We start from the raw sequence: 10,877 nt of genomic DNA on the forward strand, positions 1-10,877 counted from the left end.
CTCAAGAGGAAAAAACCGCCTCATCCACCTGGCCCAATATAGCCAGCATCAAAACACCAGTTTTGATAGGTTGGTTGAGGGTTCAAATCCTCCCAGTTTTTTACTTCACCACACTCAATAATTTTCCCACCTCCCCCCATTTGGAGTCCAAAGTCCCCATTTTCAGCATGCATGGGTGCAGATTATTACAAATAAATGGATCTTTGAGACTTTACCATTGAGCTACACCATCCACATTACATCCCTCCTTTCTCTTCCACCCACTCTTTCCCACCTTCTCATAAGGGGTCATTCAGGCAGGACATAAATGCCCTTCTTTGATTAGGATCGATAGACCCTGTCCCTGCTGAACACAAAGGAAAAGGAGTTCTACTTCAATTACTGCCTTGTACCGAAGAGAACTGGAGGCCGGAGACCTCTTTTCGATTTAAGGTTACTAAACATAGTTCTAAAGTCTCAGAAGGTCAGGATGGAGATTCTGGCAGCTAGTATCACTTCAACTAAATTCTGGGGATTGTTTTTTCAGCCCTCAACTCACAAGATGCGTATTTCCATATAGCGGTACACCCACCTCACAGAAAACTCACATTTTGTTATAGGTCAGAATCATTTTTAACATCAGGTAATCCCCTTCCGACTCTCCTCAGCTCTGAGAATGTTTTCAAAGGTTCTAGTAGTGGTGGCCACTTACCTTCATTGAGAGCTGACTTTTTTAGTTCTGCTAGCTAGCGAACAGGGGAGTTTGAGAGTTGGCAAAGGAGAGCCCCCTGCTGAACAAACAAGGTGCAAGTACTGCTTTGGGGTGAGTGAGTTTGTTTGGCTATTTGCATTTTTCTCTGTCTTTCAGGTTATTTCAGTCACAGGATCAATTGGAATTGTATATTTGGGGACTGTTTGAGCCTTTGTTCCCTGGATCAGCCTCAATCAGCCTTGTGATCACCCTCCCCTGTGTGATTAATGAGGGAGTAAGGCTGACCTAGGCAGGAAGGCCTTAAAAGCCAGAGGCTAAGTGACTAAGGGGAGCTAGCAAACAGGGGAGTCTGAGAGAGGGAGTTGTTTTTGTGAGAGGGAGACGAAATAATATCACTATGGTTAGGAAGGGTGGGATCGCCAGTTCCAACACTGCTCCTGTCTCCTCCACCTGCACCTGTATCCTGACATAGAACCTAACCGTGGATGCCTCTACCCAGATCCTGGTGTGGATTTGCAGAGACTGTGGCCTGCATTTCCCACTCACAGAAAGCCAGGCTGTGGGGGACCATCCAGTGTGAGAGGTGCCTGCTGGTGGAATCTCTCAGGAAGCAGGTGGGAGAGCTACAGGAGGAGGTGGCTAGGCTGAGGAGCATCCGTGCACATGAGGAATTAATTGACAGTATTCACATGGAGACTTCTAAGGCTGAGGATACTATCCAGCTAGAGATGACTGCTGTCATGCCACTGGGGACGGAGGCTAAGGCTCTGGTACAGGGAGGACACTGGCTGCTGGTTACTTCTGGCAGTAGGCAGTGCTCCACCCCCTACTCCCAACCCACCCACCAGAGTGATGGAAAACTGATATGCTGCCCTGGCAATGAGGGATGAGGAATCACCCCCAAAGGTTGAAGAGGAGAAGCCATGTATCCCCAAGGCTGGGAGGATTGCAGCCACCACTCCCAGGAGGAAAAGGAAGGTAGTGGTGGTTGGAGACTCTCTTCTGAAGGGGACAGAGGTACCCATCTGTTGCCCTGACATGGCATCCCGGGAGGTGTGCTACCTGCCAGGGGCCTGTATCCAAGATGTTACCAAGGAATTGGTTGAGGATCATCCAGCCCTCTGACTACTACCCCATGCTACTCATCCATGTGAGCACTAATGATATTGTGAGGTATGAGCCTCAGCAGATCAGAAGTGACTACAGGGCTCTGGGATAAGGGTGAGGGAGCTGGGAGCACAGGTGGTGTTCTTGTCAGTCCCTGCAGTCAAGGGTAGGGGCCTCAGCAGAGACAGATGCATCCTGGAGGTGAAGGCCTGGCTGCGAGGATAGTGTTGCTAGGAGGGCTTTGGATTCCATGACCACGGGATGCTGATCTAGGAAGGACTGCTGAGCAGAGATGGGGTCCACCTATCGAGGAAAGAGAAGAGCATATTTGGCTACAGACTGACTAACCTAGTGAGGAGGGCTTTAAACTAGGTTCAGTGGGGGCAGGTGAACAAAGCCCACAGGTAAGTCAATAACATGGAGACCTGCGAAAAGGTTTGGAATTTGGGGGGAGCATGGAAGGAATAATAATGGGCTGTTATAGCAGAAATAAGGGAGAGACAGGACAGAACTGGGGATGGGGGAGATCAAATCAGTATCTTAGATGTCTATATACTAATGCAAGAAGTATGGGGAATATGCAGGAAGAACTTGAAATACTAGTAAATAAACACAGCTATGACATAGTTGGCATCACAGAGACTTGGTGGCATAATACGACTGGAATATTGGTATAGAAGGGTACAGCTTGCTCAGGAAGGACAGGCAGGGAAAAATGAGAGGAGGTGTTGCCTTATATATTAAAAATGTACACACTTGGACTGAGGTTGAGATAGAAATAAGAGACAGACTTGTGGAAAGTCTCTGGGTAAGGATAAAAGGAGTAAAAAAACAAGGGTGATGACATGATAGAGGTCTACCACAGACCACCAAACCAGGAAGAGGTGTATGAGGCTTTTTTTAAACAACTAACAAAATCATCCACAGCACAGGACATGGTGGTGATAGGGGACTTCAAGTACCCAGACATCTGTTGGGAAAATAACACAGCAGGGGAAAGTTAATCCAAGAAATTCTTGGAATGTATTGGAGAGAATTTTTTATTTCAGAAGGTGGAGAAAGCTACTATGGGGGGAGGCTGTTCTAGATTTGATTTTGACAAATAGGGAAGAACTGGTTGAGAATTTGAAAGTGGAAGGCAGCATAGATGAAAGTGATCATGAAAAGGTAGAGTTCGTGATTCCAAGGAATGGTAGAAGGGAGAACAGCACAATAAAGACCATGGATTTCAAGAAGGCAGACTTTAGCAAACTCAGGGAGTTGGTAGGTAAAATTCCATGGGAAGCAAGTGTAAGGGGAAAAACAACTGAAGACAGTTGGCAGTTTTTCAAAGAGACATTATCAAGGGCACAAGAACAAAACTGTCCCACTGTGTAGGAAAGATAGGACATATGGCAAGAGACCACCCTGGCTAAACTGGAAGATCTTCAATTATCTAAAACTCAAAAAAGAGTCCTACAAAAAATGGAACTCAATCAAATTACAACAGATAAATATAAACAAATAACACAAGTATAGAGGGACAAAATTAGAAAAGCCAAGGCACAAAATGAGATCAAACTAGCTAAGGACATAAAAGGTAACAAAAAAACCGTTCTAAAAATACATTAGAAGCAAGAGGAAGACCAAAGACAGAGTAAGCCCGTTACTCAATGAGGGTGGAAAGCCAGTAACAGAAAATGTGGAAATGGCAGAAGTGCTTAATGACTTCTTTGTTTTGGTTTTCACCAAGAAGGTTGGTGGCAATTGGATGTCTAACATAGTGAATGCCAGGGAAAATGAACTAGGATCAGTCTCAAAAATAGGGAAAGAACAAATAAAAAATTACTTAGACAAGTTAGATGTTTTCAAATCACCAGGGACTGATAAAATGCATCCTAGAATACTCAAGGAGCTGACTGAGGAGATATCTGAGCCATTAGCAATTATCTTCGAAAAGTCATGGAAGATAGGAGACATTCCAGAAGACTGGAAAAGGGCAAATATAGTGCCCATCTATCAAAAGAGAAATAAGGACAACACGGGGAATTACAGACCAGTCAGCTTAACTTCTGTACCCAGAAAGATAATGGAGCAAATAATTAACAAATCAATCTGCAAACACCTAGAAGATAATGAGGTGATAACTAACAGTTAGCATGGATTTGTCAAGGACAAGTCATGTCAAACCAACCTGATAGCTTTCTTTGACAGGGCAACAAGCCTTGTGGATGGGGGGAAGCAGTAGATGTGATATATCTTCACTTTAGTAAGGTTTTTGATACTGTCTCGCATGACCTTCTCATAAACAATCTAGGGAAATACAACCTACATGGAGCTACTATAAGGTGGGTGCATAACTGGTGGAAAACTGTTCTCAGAGAGTAGTTATCAGTGGTTCATAGTAAAGCTGGAAGGACATATCAAGTGGGGTTTCTCAGGGATTGGTCCTGGGTCTCATTCTGTTCAATATCTTCATAAATGGTTTAGATAATGACATAGAGAGTATACTCATCAAGTTGGCTGACAAAGCCAAGCTGGGAGGGGTTGCAAGTGCTGTGGAGGATAGGATTAAAATTCAAAATTATCTGGACAAACTGCAGAAACGGTCTGAAGTAAACAGGATAAAATTCATTAAGGACAAATTGCAAAGTACTCCACTTAGGAAAGAACAATCAGTTGCACACATACAAAATGGGAAATGACTGCCTAGGAAGGATTAAATAAGCTAAATATGAGTCAACAGTGTAATGCTGTTGCAAAAAAAGCAAACATAATTCTGGGATGTATTAGCAGGAGTATTGTAAGCAAGACATGAGAAGTAATTCTTCCACTCTACTTCGTGCTGATTAGACCTCAACTGGAGTATTGTGTCCAGTTCTGGACGCCACATTTCAGAAAGATGTGGACACATTGGAGAAAGTCCAGAGAAGAGCAACAAAAATTATTAAAGATTGAAAAAATTGGGTTTGCTTAGTCTGAAGAAGAGAAAGGGATATGTTAACAGTTTTCCAGTACATAAATGGTTGTTACAAGGAGGAAGGAGAAAAATTGTTCTTCTTAACCTCTAAGTATAGGACAAGAAGCAATGGGCTTACATTGCAGCAAGGGTGGTTTAGGTTGGACATTAGGAAAAACTTCCTAACTGTCAGGGTGGTTAAACACTGGAATAAATTGCCTAGGGAGGTTGTAGAATCTCCATTGTTGGAGATTTTTAAGAGCAAGTTGGACAAACACCTGTCAGGGATGGTCTAGATAATACTTAGTCCTGCCTTGAAAGCAGGGGACTGGACTAGATGATCTCTTGAGGTTCCTTCCAGTTCTATGATTCTATGATTGTTGTACCTCAACAATTGGCTTTTCAAGGATCGGTCTCATGAAAGAGTGCTGTCAGCCACGCAGAGGGCCCTTTCTCTGTTCCTGGAACTAGGTTTTCAATTCAATGTAAACAAAAAAAAATCCATGTTGACCTCTGTTCCAAAAATACAGTTCATAGAGGCATCCTTCGATTTGTTGGAAACCAAGGCCCACCTCTCCATGGACAGATTCATAACATTATCAGATCTAGTCAGGACTATTCAAGGGAGCCCCCAAAACCACCTTAATGGGGGCGGGGTGAGAAACTGCCTCCAACTCCTTGGTTACATGGAAGCTTTCACTTTTGTAAGAGATCATGCAAGGTTATGCCTTTGCTTTTAGGAGTGGCTCAGGTCAGTACTCACCAAAAAGACAGCTTAGACAAACAGGCATCAGTACCCTGCCAGATGAAAGATTCTCTAGAACGGTGGGAAGATCATCATAACACTGGTGCAGGCATTCCTTTTCTCCAACCCATCCCTATGGTCACTGTAACAATGGATGCGTCTCCATTAAGATGGGGAGCTCATTTCAATGCTCAGACAATCCAGGGCAGATGGTGACCTCAAGAAACCAGTCTCCACATCAACCTATTGGAACTCAAGGGCCAGAAATGCCTGCCTTTATTTTCTGCCTCTCATCAGGGACAGCTCAGTCAGACAATAATGCAGCAGGGAGGAATGAGATCCCCCTCTCCGTGCACTGAAGCAATAAAGTTGTGGAACTGGTGCATAATCCACGATGTACATATTTTTGTAAACTACCTCCCTGGCATTCAAAAAACACCATGCTCTCAGCAGGCACGTCTCACAGGCCTATGAAGGAGAGCTGGACTCTCAGACCCTCCATGGCATATTTCAAAGTTGGGGATTTCCAGAAGTGGACCTCTTTGCCACCGCAACAGAGAGGAAGTATCACTGCTCTGTTCAAGAGGAGGTCTAGGCCACCATTCTCTGGGGGGTGCCTTCCTCCTGCCTTGGATGAAGGGACTGTTCTACATGTTCCCCCAACGCCTCTGATACGGAGGGTGATTAACAAAATCAGATAGGACAAAGCCAGGGTAATAGTCCCAATGTGTCCATGGAAAGCATGAGATCCTTACCTGTTCACCTATCCTCTGTCCAGCAATCAAGATTTCCTTACATCCACATCCTATATTCCTAACAAAGTGTCATTTGAGTTTCCTCTTGATCAGTCCATTCATTTACCTTTTTTTTTCTCCTGAAACTATAATTCTCAACAGGAGGCATCCTTCCATATTTTAGATATGAGAAGAGCACTGGCCTTCTATCTAGATAGGACCAGATCATTTTGAATTTTAATCCTATCCTCCAAAGCACTTGCAACCCCTCCCAGCTTGGCTTTGTCTTCCAACTTGATAAGTGTACTCTCTATACCATTATCTAAACCATTTATGAAGATATTGAACAGGTTGTATTTCCCTAGTTTGTTTATGAGAAGGTCATGCAAGACCGTATTAAAAGCCTGGCTACAGTCAAGATATACCACTTTCCCCTATCCACAAAGCTTGTTATCCTGTCAAAGAAAGATATTAGGTTGGTTTGACACAAGTTTTTCTTGACAAATCCATGCTGACTGTAACTCATCTTACTATCTTTGCAAACTAATTGCTTGATTATTTGCTCCATTATCTTTCCAAGTACTGAAGTTAAGCTGACTGGTCTGTAATTCCTCAGGTTGTCCTTAGTGCCAGTCTCTAAAAAGGGGAATATGTTTGTCCTCTTCCAGGCATCTGTAATCTCTCCTGTCTTTCATGAGTTTGGAAGATAATCGTTAATGGTTCAAATATCTCTTCATCAGCTCCTAGCCTCCATGTGGAGTGCAAGAAGCGCGTGCACAGGCCAAATGGACACTGCTAAGGAAAATTGCCAATGGAAAATGTATGATGTGTGCACACACTTGAAATGGAGCACCCACAGGGACACATCCTTGAAGAACCACAGTTACTACAGAGGGCGAGTAAACTTTTTTGACCTACCTTATAGTAACTGGAGTTCTTCAAATTGAATACCCTGTGGGTATTCATGACCAGCCTTCCTTCCCCTCTGCTCAGATTCTCTCTTGATTTGCAGTCGAATGATGGTCAGTCCTCAGTGCCCTCTATGCCCTCAGCTGGGAGCATGAGGAGGAGAAGGGCACAGGAGTCGACCAATGGTCACTGCTACTGAAGAATTTCCAATCTTGGGTGCGTGGAGCTCATGTACACCCATAGTGAATATCATAGGACCAAACATTTAGAAGAACTCCAGTTGATATAAGGTAAGTAACTTTCCTTTCTTGTTTTGTGTAACAAAGATTTTTGGCTTAGAAGAAGGGATCTAAAATGACAAAGAGTCCAGACAGCAAAGGGCTTCTTGGTTAATAAGGAAACAAAAGGAAAAGTAAATGGCCACTTCTGGATTTGGCTGATCTGTGCAGAGATGTGAGCCGTGTTTAGACGTAAATGCTGATCTGCCTCAGAGACATGGTGGGAAGAGTGGGGTCGCACTGAGGTGACCTCAGTCATTCTTCTCAGGCTGCACTTAGACAGTTGTGTGACATCTGCTGTGTCTCTAACAAGCCCTCATCTATGGGTCCACCCTCTTCACTGTTACTTGAGTGCGAGTCTTTTGGGAGGTCTGTGAAACAGCCTGGATTAAAATGTCAGCAATAAATGGAAAACACCCAGCTCTGTATCCTCTTCACATTAGACACAATCAGTCCAGGGTCTGGCTGGGAGCAGCATCTGGAAGAGCAGCTGGCTGGAGGAAAGTCTGGGAAAGACTAAGGTGATGCTGGTGGAGATAGGAGAAAATAATTGGAGGAACTCATCACTTCTTAAACATCCTCCTGCATGTCAGTCTGACAGTCTGCAGCCTCAGTATTCTTCCAGGATCCTCCCTGATTCTGTGTATCCATATGGGGACACCCTTTTCCAGGCATCACTGGCAAGGCCATGACATCTCCTGTCAGAATGGGATTTAGCCTCTGTGATCCAGGCAATCACCTCTAGGCCACAATACTGTAAATCTCTTGTAGCTAGGTATGAAATCACCCTCCTTCAAACAGCTACAGTCAAGTCTAGTCCCTGCTCACTGGAGGGAAGGGAGAAATGTATCCTTGAGTGCTCACTTTGTATGTCTGGGAGGCACTCCTCAGATACTACAGTAATGGGGTCATCTAAGAACCCAGCTAGCTTGACTGTAATAAATCCTCTTCTTCCCATCCTCTTTCTGTTTGTATTGTGGCTTTAAAGGGTTGCTTGAAAGGCTCTTAAATGGTGTCAAATGTCCTTGTTGGGACCAAAGCAGACTCATTTAATAAGGGCAGAAGGGCACCACTATGCTCATCTAGTCTGAGCTCCTGTTCAACACAGGCCTTGGGACTTCCCTGCATTAGCTGCTGTTTGAAGGAGAGCAGATCTTTTAGAAAAATGTTCAGTCTGGATTTAAATATTGCCAGTGATAGAGAATCGACGTCAACCTTTGGTAAGCTGCTCCAATGGTTAATAATTCTCATTGTTATTTACACCTTATTTCTAGTCTGATTTTTATCTAGCTCCAGCTTCCAGCCATTGGATGGTGGTGCACCTTTCTTTGCTAGATTATAGCTCCCCTTATCAAATCTTTGTTCCCACATACTTACAAACTGTGATCAAATCACCCCTTAACCTTCTCTTTGTTTAGCTAAATAGATTGAGGTCCTTGAGCCTATCACTATAAGACAGGATTTCTAATCCTTTAATCATTGTAGTGGCTCTTCCCTGAACCCTCTTCAATTTATCAACATCCTTCTTGAATTGTGGACACCAGAGCTGGACACCATATTTCAGCAGTGGTCGAACCAGTGCCAAATACAGAGGTAAAATTGCCTCTCTACTCCTACTTGTTGTTCCCCTGTTTATGCACCCAAAGACCACATTAGTCCTTTTGTATTACAGTGTTGTATTAGGAGCTCATGTTCAGCTGATAATTCACTATGAGGCCCATGTCTTTTTCAGTCACTTCTTTCCAAGATGGAGGTCCCCCAACCTGTAAGCATGGTCTGCATTCTTTGTTCCTAGATACGTCTCTTTTCATTTAGCCATATTAAAACACGTATTGTTTGCTTGCAGCCAGCTTGTCACATGATCCAGATCGTGCTGTATCAGTGACCTGTCCTATTCATTATTCATCACTCTTGCAATATTTCTATCTTCTGCAACTTTTATCGGTGATGTTATGTTTTCTTTCAGATCTCTGATAAAAATGTTAAATAGTGTAAGGCCAAGAACTGATCCTTCTGGGATTCCACTAGAAACGCATCCACTTTATGATGATTCCTCATTTACAATTACATTTTATAAAGCTATCAGTTAGCCAATTTTTATTCCATTTAATGTGTGTTGTGTTGATTTTGTATCATTCTAGTTTATTAATAAAAATGTCATGTTGCACCAAGTGAAGCACCTTACAGAAGTCTATTACCACACTCCTATTAACTTTATCAACCAAACTTGTAATCTGATTTGAAAAAAATCAAGTTAGTTTGACAAGATCTATATTCTATCAAGTGGTAGCTCTCAGGCTGTTGCTGTGAAAGTCCGATCTTGTTTCTCTAAGAGAAGACAAATGGACAAAATGGAAGCGACAGGAAAAAATAGCAAAATAGAGGGAAATATAGCTTCTGTGTCTGCTACTTGGAATCCAGCTGCTGGGCGACCGCAGGCCCAGCAGATAATACATGACCTCACTAACCATTTCTAGACCCCTGCTTGACTCCTCTGTCTATGAGAAGTGTGTGGCTGAGTTGCTCCCATTCTCTCTGGCCAGTTAGTGGGAAGCAGTGTTACTTACTGAGACCAGGGCTGGTTTGGCATCATTTAACTTCCCAAACTGGTCGTGGCAAATTGTTGCAAAGTTAGATTTGTCCTGGCTGGCTAAGCCAAACTTCTATTGGAGATGAAAGCAGGAGGAGGGATAAATTGAGGACAGAGACTAATACTCCAGAAGGGACAGCAGGAACCCTTAATTCACATCTCAACTCCAGTGAGAGAGACCTACCAGCACCTTGGTCCTTTTTCAGTAAGACGTTAGACCAGGAAATACCACAGCAATGATCCTAGCAGAACAGATAGAGGTCAAGCACCATTGCGCCTACTACTTGCCCTCTCTGGAGCTTTTGATACTGCCCCAAAGATCAGGTGACCTACCTATATGACATGGCTGGAGTAGACAGTCCAGCGCTACACTAGCTCCAATTTTTCTCCACCAAGACTAGAGATTAGTCCTGAGTACCTGTTCCTTTTCCCCAGCAGCCCTTGATCCAGAATCCTATAAATATCTAGCCTATCCCCATCTTCTTCTGTACCTACATGAGGCCTCTTGCAGAGAGAGGAAGACTCCACAGGTTCTGCTGCCAACAATTTGCTGATGGCACCCAGCTGCATAGCTCATTCTCTACAGACACAATTAATGTCCCGATGGCTTCCAACAATCACCTCCTCAGGGAAGAGCATCTGTGCAAACAGTGATGCTGGTGGAGAGAGGGAAACACTTTAAAGAGTTCAATGAGACACTGGCCTTCTATGAAAGGCAGCTGTCCTTCATCACAAAGGCATTCGGTCCTGCTCAGTTCGTCACTAACCCTGGTCTGCAAGGCAGCATTGCCTTCTTCCACCTTTAACTTGCTATCACATTTTGCCCCATCCTCTCAGCTGAGGCTCCACATCTCATTACCCCCTCTCTTGGATTAGAGTGATTGG

Source organism: Chelonoidis abingdonii, chromosome 1, assembly GCF_003597395.2.
Source record: "Chelonoidis abingdonii isolate Lonesome George chromosome 1, CheloAbing_2.0, whole genome shotgun sequence".
Taxonomy (NCBI): domain Eukaryota; kingdom Metazoa; phylum Chordata; order Testudines; family Testudinidae; genus Chelonoidis; species Chelonoidis abingdonii.